At 36.1% G+C, this 12857-nt stretch overlaps 1 long non-coding RNA gene across 1 annotated transcript; it reads left to right on the top strand.

Moving 5' to 3' along the window:
* Window positions 1–8437: 8437 nt before the first annotated feature.
* Window positions 8438–9583, top strand: LOC122536488. Its single transcript, XR_006308403.1, has 3 exons — window positions 8438–8874; window positions 8963–9308; window positions 9380–9583. It is a non-coding gene; the product is annotated as an uncharacterized LOC122536488 (long non-coding RNA).
* The last annotated feature ends 3274 nt before the right edge of the window (window positions 9584–12857 follow it).

The following is a 12857-nucleotide window of genomic DNA, read 5'->3' as shown; positions in this document are numbered from 1 at the left end:
GAGAGATCGCGCGGCGTTGTCGGGCCCCGCTCCCTCCGCATGCCGGAAACTCTAAAAGCCTGTACGTATGTAGATTCGTGTAAAGTTCCTTGCTCGTTTCTCAAACGTCTCGAATCGACGACAATAAAGTCTTTATGCGTACGGATTCCTCGTATATATATATATATACCTATCGATCTGTTCGAGACGCTCGATAAAACGTAACGCGCGATCAAAGGGAGTAGTCCGTGTCGTAGTTTCATAATGGAAGAGAAGTACCTTTAGCACCGGTTCGATCGTAAAGAGCAGCACGTTACTCAGAGAGGATAATATCATTCTGTCACGTCACAATGTACGCCAGCCAGAGAAAATCAATCCGGCGCTCCTCTACTAACCTTTTGCCTGAACAGCGCCCGCGCTCGCTACTAACCGTCTCGGAAACATCGTGCTCTTCAAGGGTCCGTTGCGATATTGACCCGAGGTTGTGTTAGGTTATTTCTGTCTAGGTTCATATACCCCTTTTCAGGTAAAAATGTCCGAATTTTTGCGACTGTACTTCCAGGTTTTTCTCTCGGTCGCAAACGTCAGGCTCGTTTTTTTAGGATATAACGTTGCTTCGTGAATCGGCTTCCTCCGTGTCCTTGACCTCGTTGGAAGTCCAAACGATTAAATGTCGTGTACAATTATCGTGGTGTGTGTTGTTTGCTTGGCCCTGGGTGTTACAGCTTTCTAGCCATCTCATTGCGAAATGGACAGTTAAAAAAGAAATGTCAGATTAATATAATATTCTAATGTTGAATTCCTCGTGACTTGAAATTCACTTTGGAAATAATGTATCATCCCCTACAATGTATAGATTTATTTTTATGCCTCTATTATCTTTACAAATTAATGTCCGAGCTGTATTTTCTCAACAAACGAACGTTTATTATATTGCGACTGTTACTTTCAAAATATACTTAACTAAAATATATTTAATTACGGAATCACGATTACATAATTCTTAAAGATTTAAAATTTTTTACGTCAGTACCAGCTCCGTATTAAATTTCAAATATAAATTTTTAAAGAATATCTTTTTTCTGTTAATGAATCCAAACAAAATGGCAACGTGTTTGCGTGACGAAGAATCGTCAGGAATACGAGCAATCCTTTAAACCAACCTCTGTGTTTGTGTTTACCGTTCGAAATGGACCAAGGGAAGAGGATATGTGCGCGATATACGACCTAATTCAGTACCCTACTGATAACGATGACGTCACGATAGCTCGTCTACTTGTTACTAGTCACGGACAGTACGTGACACGAGACCAAACTGTAGAGATGAGCAGGATGATAATGGTTGCTACTCTACATTACGTTACGCGTTACGCTGTTCCTCGTGGCACAACACACGCTGGTTTATTTCCTTTCGAATATTTTATTATTCAGTCGATCCGTTCGCTACGGAACGTGATATCGACTAACGTCCAACATATACGCCTTCTTATTCTTGTCTGTTACGCGATTTGCTTCACCTTCGACTTTTCGTATCGGGATTTCAATTTTCTAACAAAAATGTGTCGATTCGAGTCGGAGACACGCGAAACGCAAGAAAATGAAAGTAGCAGCGGGGTCGCTTTTGGATCGATGAGCAGCATCGGCAGCAAAAGCAGCAACGAGCGAGGAAGAGCCACCAAGAAAACGGGGGGCGGAATCAGTTGTCTTTCTATCACTGTCCTTTCATCGACATCACGAGATTGCGCGATGATGTCATGTATTCGGCCGAGTTTACGCGTGTTTGTAAACAGGCAGAGGGAACGAGAGAAATAGCTCAAAAAGACGAACAAAGAGAGGCAGACGAACGGTGGGAGTAAGCGTGTTGAGGACCTGAACGGTGGACGAAAAACGGTGGAAGGGAGGAGAGAGTATAGAGGGAAAGAAAGAGGGGAGGACAGAGAGAGAGAGAGAGAGGGAGAGAGAGAAAGTGCCTTGTGTCAGGCACCTTGCTTGCCCTGTTCCCCCGACTGCGCAGCATCTCTCGCTCGTTTCTCGTACGCCTTCGTCGACGGCTCTCTACGCAGCGTCGCTCATCTCGTTTTCTCGTACACGAGCGTGACGTCATGCTGCATAGGAGTAACCGACCGTGGAAAGGGGGCCAGGGAAGGAAGGGGAAGCAGTTACGTGGGGATACAGAGAACGAGGGAACGGTCACGCGCGCGCACCAGAGAGCCGCAGCGTCGATGGATTTGCTGTTACCTGCACGAAGCGGGTTGCATGCAGAAAATACACGCGCGGTGACATCGTCGTGTGTAGTCGTTGGTTAGCTGCTTTTCCCTCCCGCCCTTCTACATCGCCGACCTAACCTTCTTGACGGAGCGTAACCGGTTCCGCGCCGCGTGCAAACTCCTTCCCATCCCCCTTCCCCTCCGCGTCTTCCTACTCTCTTCCCCCCAGTTTCTTTTCTTCCCGTGCGAGAGACCTCTCTCGCTCCTTCCTCTTCCGAACCGTTCCAACCTCCTCCTCCTCCACTGGCTCTCCCTCTTGCTTTCCTTTCTCGCGTTTCATTCTCGCTTCCTCCCGTTTCGAGTATCGTACTCTCGAGAAACCACGAAACGTTACCGAGCGTTAATATTACTGCTGGGCTGCTCCGTCCGCCGCTGCTGTTTCTCCTTGCCGACGTCTCCCCTTGCAATTTACTAGATTTTCCCTCGCTCTCTTTCGTCACTGGTGCGCGCACACCTCTCGCATGTGTGTACAAACTTCAGCCTCTCGGTGCAAACGACGATGATTCTCGCGATTGTCCAGCGGGACGTGCTATTTTACGCCGTAGTTCCTCTCCTTTTCCTCTCTTCCGCCCTCTGTCTGTCTGTCTCTCGCGCTCATGGCTATACCGATTCGACCGTGCGGTGCTGCTCCACCACGCTACAGTTGCTGCTGCCTCGGTCAATATCACATCGTACACCCGGCCACGCGCAGTGCGCGTTAACGCCGCGCACGGCCCGCGGTTTCGTTTTTAGGATAGGTTAGATCAGCCCAGATCACACACCTGTTTTACATACATACATATATATACGTGTTACGCGATTGTGATTTATTTTAAAACTTCTTTAAATTATTTTGCTGTTACTGCTGTTAATTTAATGTGCAGAGATGAATATAATACACGCATCGTTTGATATTGAAATTTCGCGAAAGAGTAAAAAGATTAGATAGACAGATCTGCGGAGAAGGTTGAGCTCTGTTAGTTCCCGTGCATTCTTGGTTCGCGTTGCCCCCGTGAACTCAGCCCGTTCCTTTCAGGGCATGGCAATAGTTATCGCAGAAGCGACGGCGGGGCAATGCCACAAAGGAGACGACGACGGTCTGCGAGCGCATATTGCACCGGACGGTTAATGGCGTGATGGCGTGACATCGGCGCACACGCACGCCGCAAGGTGGGGCGAACGGAACGGAACGGAACGGAACAGAACGGAACAGAAGAGAACAGAACGGAATGGAACGGAACGAAGCGAAATGAAACGACCGGAACGCAATGTCGCGTGTCCTATGTTGCACTCGCGTGTGTCGCGAGTATTACACGCGATCTCACGACTAAATGCTTTAGCGCACGAACACACTCGTACATCGTATTCGCTTTTGCTCCTCTAATTCTTAACCCTTTAAACTCTCCTCTCCAACCGTGGTTGATACTGTTACACGTGGCTATTACTTTATGCCGCGCGAGATTAGACGAGTTTATCGTTGCACGACAAAGCCTTGTAAATCTCGTTACGACCGGGGGAAAAGGGGTGTACACTCCTGTCAGGACACTTTTAATTTTTAATGTTCACTCAATTATGGATTGTTGTGTATACATATACCCGCTCAAAAGTGTCAAAAGTGTCAGGACTTTTAATTTTTAATATTCACTCAATCATGGATTGTTGTGTATACATATCTTGCAATACAGTATATCAATATATTAACAGAGTCTTTATTGTATAAAGTATATTTCATATATATATCGTATTTAGTTATATTGTATGTATTACATTTTCACAAATGTATTTTGCATTTTTGCATAATTTAAGTTTATCGTGTGCATGTATTGCAATACGATAATACAATATATTAATATATTAACAGAGTTTTTATTTACAAAGTACGTTTATATTTAATTATAACGTATATTGTGTATATATATATAATTTTATATTGTGTAATTTGTATTGTAAATATTGTATTTATTTCTACATTTGTATTTAATCTTTAATTTATATTATACTATTTTCATCATGCAAACATAGTGCTTGTCCTCAAGATTTCTGAGCGAGGACGTATGGCCGATACCCAATAATGCGACGCATTGCGATTCAACGTTGATCGACAGTTGCTCGTACAAAAGTACAAAGAAAAATGACGTGTGAAAAATTGAATATTTTTAATTTTCTGTAGTAGTACGTGCTGCGCAGCGCGTATTCCCCGAAGAGAAAACGTCGTCGGCTTGTGAACTTGACTGGAACGTTGTGTACGCATTGTCTACACATGCGTTCTTTTGTCAGGAACTTCGTGAGAAAGCGTTCTACAATACAATGACACGGTCATATTTCTTGCGGAAAGGAACAAGTTAGCAGCAGGCTGAATTTTATACTTCGTATTTTACCGATTTGCTATAATTATATCGCGACACAACTCGGATAAGTTTCTCAAGAAGAGAGAACAATTGATTGAAAGCTGCTTATGAAAGTTACTTTCTAAATGTGTAATCTTGTAAAAAAAGAATGAAATATAGGAAACGATGATCGAATTTATAATCTATAAATTTATAATTTTTCACTCAATCCTTCAATCTCTATAATCCTCTTTTCAATAGTTTCTTTCGTACACGGGAATTGAATTTTATTAAGTTATGCTACTTTTGAAATATATACACTATGCGTGATAGATTAAACACATATGTAATACGAGTGTTTTCAATAAAAATTGAAAATTAATCTTTGTTCCATGTATATTTATACAGATATGTATATAGACTTGCTGATACATCTGTTTTTAAATATCTTTAGACACTGTTTATATTTGAATTACTTTCTTTTTAATCACTGACCTCATATTTTGATATTTTTAAGGCTCGTTCGTCCTTAAACACTGTTTGGCAAACTCGCATTCACTAGACTTACGCCAGAGAATTCGAATGATATTTATTATTAACTGATTACAGTGTAAAGAAACCATTATTTAGAAATCAATTTTACGTCAGAATCTTCCTGAATAAAAAATCCTTTTAGTTCCTCTTACATTTTTTACATTTCAATCGATCTAAACTTTAATATTACCAGTATTGAAAAACTGTCCTTGTTACTTATTCTCTCATCTTGATTTTCAACTTTAATTTTTCCTAGATTAATACCGTTCAAAAAATAAAAATCTGTTATAAACAAATTATAACTGACAGAAGGCAATATTAAATTTTTAACATATAATTGTAATTAAAATGTACTTATAACATAAAGATCAGTTTTCAGTGAAATTATTTACTTTGAATCACACTATAGCTATCAGCAATACAATCCTCAATTATACGTCATTGTCTTGTAGAAGAATTAATTTAATAATTTACTCAAGTTCATCTTTCTTATTAAATTAATTTCAATACCTTTGTACGACTCTGCGCTACTCTAAAATGAATTAACCTAACCTGTAACTCTCGTGACTCACCTACGAGCGAACAATACCAATTGAGGTTAAAAAAAGACCTGCTGCACTCTTCCTCCAGTGCTCAATTCCTTAATCAACCAACTGAATACAAACATAGTGCAAAGTAAGTTTTCAACCACGATCCATGAATCATCGCTCGGCAGTGTGCTACGAAAATAACATTGTATCCATGAATGTGCCCGCGTGCTTTCGTGCATGTACGCGTGTGCACGCGTCGGGCGTGGGCACAGCTGTACAAAGAACGATCCGCCATGGAACTCGATCATTTTCTTATTAGCGGCGGCGAGGAAACGAACCGACGCGAAATTTCAAAAGTCAACGGGCCGATTATCCGCGGCTGGATCTTCATCAGATAGCCATTTGGCGGAGAGGAGGAAAGGCAACAAGGGGAAACGTTAGCGCGGTTTGCGCCCTCTTCCCTTTGTTTCGAGACACGCCGTGCCGTTAAAGCCGGCTCACGGAGAAGAAACACCTGACGACGTCAGGCGGAGCGTACCTACCGTGCATACCTGTGGCAGGTGAATCGAGTCAGGTGCCCCAGCAGATGGGTGCTGCCTCTACTCGAGAAAGCGTTATAAAAGCGGTCTATCTCGTAAATGTGGGTTACCAGCTAGAACTAACGCTCGCCGTTAGAGCCAACCCTCCCGATTTCGTAGATCACTTCTGTGATCTGATGTTAATTAACGATAAATGGTAACTGGTGGCTTGCGACATTAACGCGTTCCCTTTCCGCCCTTTAAATTTTAAATGACGATAATTGATGTGCAACATAAGTCTATAAGCGATGTTATTTCTTTAAACCAAGCGGTAGTTTTAGGAAAATTTCTCTAGGGACAAAATTGTTTTTATTTTTCTATCCTCTAGGGATGCTTTTTTCTTTATTTTTAAGCATTTGAAAAATAACTGGCACATTTATTATTAATTATTTTTGAAACGGTCAAGGACAACGAAAACGTAGATTTCGTTCTAAAATCAAATGGAAAGAGAGAGATTGAGAAATTTTTAAATAACTCTACTTGTGAAAATGTAATCTATATATGTATATAACTTTCTTAGAAGTTGTCGTATGAAAAATTTATTTTATTTCCATTTATGTCTTTTTATTTATGTAACAGTTAGTGTATTTCGATCAATTCTGTTTTATCTATACCTCTCGTTCTAATATTTGGTGAGAAACGAATATGAATTTTTTAATGGAAAAAATACGAATCGAGCTTCTGCATATTTTCAATTAACACATACAACTCCACAGTATAATTTAATTTCACAAACGAAATGTTCTGATGATTAAATTTTTGGCACAGTTCATTCCTCGTGTTCGTTTATTGCTTTTTATATTTTAAAAAATGAAAACTTTAAATGAAATAAATTAACCTTTTTTTTGTATTGTCTATATAAAATACTATTTAAAAATAAAGTTAAAAAATACATTTCATAAAAATTTTAAGTAATAATATGTAACTAAAAGTTTTATTATATATATTAAGTCCAAAATCAAATTTTTATAAAAAATATACTAAAATTCATACAGTGCCTTTTAGAACAGTTTTAAAACCGACATTACTATTGTATTATTTAGTATTGTTAGTATTAGTATTATTTAACATTTTTCATTACTAAATTCTGAACACTTGTTACAAATTTTTGAAATCGGCAATTTTATACTTGTATAATAAGCTAATACATCTGCATACACTTTACAGGAACCATGTATTTTTTATGTAACGTAAAAAAGTTCTAAAATCAATTAGTTTGTTTTCTATTGAAATTCGGAAACGATACGAATTTTTGGAACACTCTGACATTAATCCAATCTCATAAAAACTTCCTGTTCTAATCTGTACTCGAATAGTTTACATCCCTAAAACTTGCCTCTTCTTTTTTCATCAGTCTAACCCTAACCTAATATTAGGCTCCACCTTTTTTCATCAACAAATAATAAGCGCCACCTGCTTGAAAACATAACATAATAATTCTACAAATTAGCGAAGATTTTTCTTCCCAACTTAAAATAAAAATAAAAAATAGAAATACGATTAGTTCGAGATAAAATTGTATAAAACTGATATTGTATTATACGAAGACCACAGGTGAATTCAACATACTGAAGCGTATATATATATATGTATACAAAAAAAAGTTTTATCAGACAGAAGGTTACCTTTTGCAGCAACCACGTGTCAGTACACATCGCAATAGAACTCGTTTTTCAAAGAAAAAAAGGTCTTTGTATCCGTTTATGGTTTAATAAACAAAAGCCACAAAATTCCTCGTATAGATCTCGATCCTTTTATCTACAAAGGTAGATCTACCCTTTTCAAACCGATTGTCAACAATACTTTTTTTCAAATGTTTCTGAATAGTGTCGAAAATTTATGAAGTTCTATTATCAATTTGTAGGCTGAATTGGGGTTTGTACCGATTCCTAACCTATCTCTTGTACCTAAACATTTTTCGATATAACTGATAATTTCAATAATGTTTCAGCTTAGGTGACTCACCCTATATACGGTGTTTGCTGGAGGGATTGAAAAGATTCTGAAAATAACTGTTTCAAACTGTTATACTATATCGGTCAAACCGATATAGCGATCCTCTCGCACGGAGCTCCAAAGGAAAAGCTGGACATGAAAGTAATGCTACTAGCATCGTTGTAAAGTGTAAAGAAAAACACACGACGATCTTGAGAGTTGAATAATAATTAAAATACAGAACCAACAAATAACAGATACGATCTATATATATATTGGTTTTGAAGAACCGAAACTGTAACCGACATATATTACTCAAAACTGAGAATGTCTACAATGAGTTATGAGAACGACACCGTTTTGATTCCAAGAACCGATATCGTGGTTGTTCGGGCATGTTCGCATTGCCACAGAACTATATACGCATTTACAAACTACATATTTTCCAGCTCTTCGCGCGCAGCAGTGTGGACGCGGCGTAAGATCCGAACGTCCTTCGAGGCGTTCTCGTCAAGCGGACGACTATAACGAGCGGTCTTTTCTTCTTTTCTTCTTTTACTTTTTTTTTTTCCTTCTTTTTCTTCTTCTTTTCATAGACACGTGTCATGCGCGGTACACACGTAGCGTGGATCTTCGAGTGTATGCAGTCACGCGCGCAAGAAACTATGTGCAGTCACGTGTGAGAGTGGAATAGCGAAAACGTGATGCGATTATACATTCTTCCTACGTCGTCATTTCTCACTTGGTACGAGCCGAGCCTCGAGCGTAGATATACATACTTATTAACCTAACGTTTTATGGTAATTCTATTAAACACTTCTTTTTCACGCCAGACGTCGCCCGATTTCAGCCGGCTCTACAAACTATGTCTGTATGTACGTTACTTGCATCGGATCACGAGATCGATGACGGAGGGGATCGTTCGACCGCAAGTGCAGCAGTTAATGTACACCAGCCTTGAACTATGAGTATTTTTCAATTGATTCAGAGTGTTTTTAATTTTGAAATTTGCTTTACGTAAATTGACCTTACGTAACTATAAACAGGTTTTCCTTTTGATTCAGTTTTACGAGGTAACTAGTGATTTAGATCCAAAACTAGAACGTTAATCATCCATAATTAGCAGATTGCGGATGTCTACATGTTTTTCAGGAAATCTTGTGTTCCAAAATACATACAGTACGTAAAATTATAATAGCATTATAATCTTTAATAGATAAATTAAACTTCTATTTGTCTCACTTCTTTAGGCTATAAAAATATAAAGTTGCATATATGTACATCTGCAGTTTAGCAATCAAAATTCCATTTATTTATAAGAGAAGAAGATCAGTCATTTATAAGAGAAGTCAGTCGAAGGAGTGTAGCTAATTACCTCAATATTAAAACAAAAACAATTTTTAGAATCTCTAATTTTAATGAATGGATTGATGCTAAATTTGAAATTTGATCTCGAAAACAATTGCTATTAATAAAATGAATGAAAACTCTTTTAAACTGAGCTTTTCAAACAAATTGAAACTCCTTTATTTTCAATCTTCTAGATGAAAATTTGTTTCCACCATCCCTATCATGCGAAAATCCTTATTATAATACGCTTCTAGACAAGTTTATCGATTTTATAAAATACGTCACGACGAAAGAGCCTTGAGTGTAATCAAATGTTTAAAATAAATTTCCTAAAGGAGCAAATATAGTAATTTAAGCTCTTGCTTGAATAATTTTAGTTAGCAGATATTTTTATCACCCCCTATGTGCATATTTAATCTTATTATGACCCTTGATTACTTTTCTACGCAATTGTGTTACTCTTTTTATTAAAAAAAAAAGATTATATACATGTATTAAATATTAAATACATAAATTATAGTATTAATAGTAATTATTTAATAATTTAATAACTTTATTTCAATTATTTATTTAGTAATTCTTAATAAATATTATTTACTACTTCTTTTTGCGTTTATTTTAATATTATATTCTATACTTTGTTAATAATTCTTACACGCATAAAATATTAAAAATTAACATAAAAAAAGAATAAAAAAACGCGTTTGTGAAAGAAAAAATTGTAAAGTTTATGTGAAAAGAAATAGTTTAAACAGGGGGAACAAAGTTAAGTTGAAAACGATGTAAGAACTATTAACAGTATTGAAGTATTTTTAATTAAAATTATTTCGAGATCATGTTACGTAGTTTATGTGTATATTCGTAATAAAAAGAGGATCGGTTTATTAATAAAAAAAAATAAAAATATTCTCGACACCTTAATATTTAAAAAAAGAACTGATCACACAAGTGACTTTTTTTATACTCCAAAATTTTAAAATTTAATTTTTTTAAATATTTTTTTTAATTTCTTTTATTTTGATTTTTCAAAACGATAACGATATTCCTTCATATTATATTGTTTATTTTATACTTATATTATATTAAGATCTTTTATTAATAAATTATTGTTCTTTATTATTAAATTAAGAAAACATTTTTATCAAAAGATATTTTAGGCCTGTGCGTTGATACTATTTATAATGAATTTACGTGTACAATACTATTTTAATATTGTATATTTTTGCAAGTACTAAATAAATGATAAAATAATATTAATTTATTATCTAATTTCTATTATGCTTGCATGATTATAAGGGATTGTTGTTAAATTTATAAATTATTAAAAAATAAAATACTCACACTAACCAAATATAGATTTGAATGATTTTCCATTAAATATATAAATAAAAACCTGTGTTTTTCATTATGATCTAACTTTTTTCTTACATTTTATTTTACTAATATAAGTTCTATGTACCTGTAGTTGTAAAATCTGATTTCATGTTCATCAAAAATGTATTCGATCGATCTGAAAATTTCGATGATAGGTAATATACGTACATGCATACACATGAAACGATAACGTGTCAAAAGCAACAGCTGCGAGAGCGTTCGATTAGACATATGGAAAAAAAGGAGAACAGCAAACAAGATCCTATCATTTCAAATCACAGCTGCCTCCAGTCCGCTACCAACTATTCCTCCGATATATGTATATATCTTGCACGAGTTCTAAAAAAAATCGATTCGTTATCAATGCCTTTTGACAAATTACATCTCTCTATTAGTGTTGTTAATGTCAAACAATGTACACATGTTATCGTTTAATTATCATATGATTAATGCCCAACTTTTTAATATCTACATATATATAGTAACATTTGTCACTAGACTGCGTATTTTTATGCAAATTTGTATATATGTGCTTCCTAAATTTAGATTTTCAATTTATTCGACATTTAATGATTCTACATATATGCTAGAATGAAGTTTCTTTTATTTTGTATATGTTCTTGATAAATATTACCATTAAATAATATTGCATGATATTGAATGATATATGTATAGCAATATTCAATACTTTCAAGGTACTTTTTTCAAATGAGGTCACACAATTCTGGTTATATTAATAACTGATAGATTATTAATAATTCAATGTCACAATAACGAAGTTCCTTAACACTGAATATACATAATTTTTGATAAATTTCTTTAATACAGTTGTAATTAGCAATAGGACATAATTTAATGGCTACCAAACATTTCATGTGCATCAACTTAACCTATGATATTATATGTATATTCATATTGTGATATGCAAAACGCGGATTGTAAATAATATTTGTATTATTTATTGTAAAAAATATTTCGTGAACAAATCGTCTACAAAACAAGAACGATGCTAATAATAACACGTCAACGAATTACCCTGCAATATCTCCCTCGGCGAAATGCGCGCGAAAACTCGTTCCGTTCGAAAGGGAAAATAACTGTGACGCGATGGTTTCTCCGTTTTCAGCGGCATCGCGCTTGAAACTAGGTTGTTATTATAGGGGAGGAAAAGTTATTCGTATAACGTGCACCATTTCGCGTGCTCCGCCATAATGACAGAACGACAGTTTATCGCGAGGGTAACAGGCCAATGAATAGGTCGCTAGTGTCGCGCAAAAGTACAACTTTTTCCTCTGTTAGATAAATATTTGTCACCTCGAGGCACTGGGGAATTATCGTTCATCCTCATTTGCGTCCAGAAACGTACACACTGTACACTGACGGTCAAAAGTTTGCGAACGAACTGCTTGAAACACGATACAATAGTCTCCGCTTAAGCGTCCATACTTTCTTGGAATTGGGACTATTCCCCCACTCTACTTTACTATGGGACTGCGTGAAACAAGCAACATATTGGTGTTTGTCAGTTGTCCGACAGCAGACACTTAAGTTGGTATTACTTAGTAATTTGACATTGTTAATAAAACATATATATATATAAAACGAAGCATCTTAAATATACAAACAGCTATGTATAAATATACATATATATCTCTAGTTACACATACATATTTATTTTTCGCATTTAATGTAGGCAAAACGAGAAAAGAAAACGCAATGTTACATCAAAATTTGAAACATTCGTGAAATTTTTGTAGCAAGAGTAACAAGAGAAAGAGAAATGCTGAAAGAGGAACGATTCAGAAATTTGTCATCATTACACGTACATCTAGTAACGATGTTCGTTTGTTTGTTTTTTTTTTTTTTTCACACAAATAGTCAACGCGACGCGTACAAGGGAATTATATTTCTAGTTGTAGGAAATTTCCAAAGCTTATCTACGATTTACGTTTGTGCCAATGATGTACGTTTATTGACTCGTGCGGCTTGTACGTTTATGTATAG

This window comes from Frieseomelitta varia, unplaced genomic scaffold, assembly GCF_011392965.1.
Source record: "Frieseomelitta varia isolate USP_RPSP 00005682 unplaced genomic scaffold, Fvar_1.2 scaffold_841, whole genome shotgun sequence".
NCBI classification, from domain to species: Eukaryota; Metazoa; Arthropoda; class Insecta; order Hymenoptera; family Apidae; genus Frieseomelitta; species Frieseomelitta varia.
This window is presented reverse-complemented; position numbering and strand designations above follow the sequence as displayed.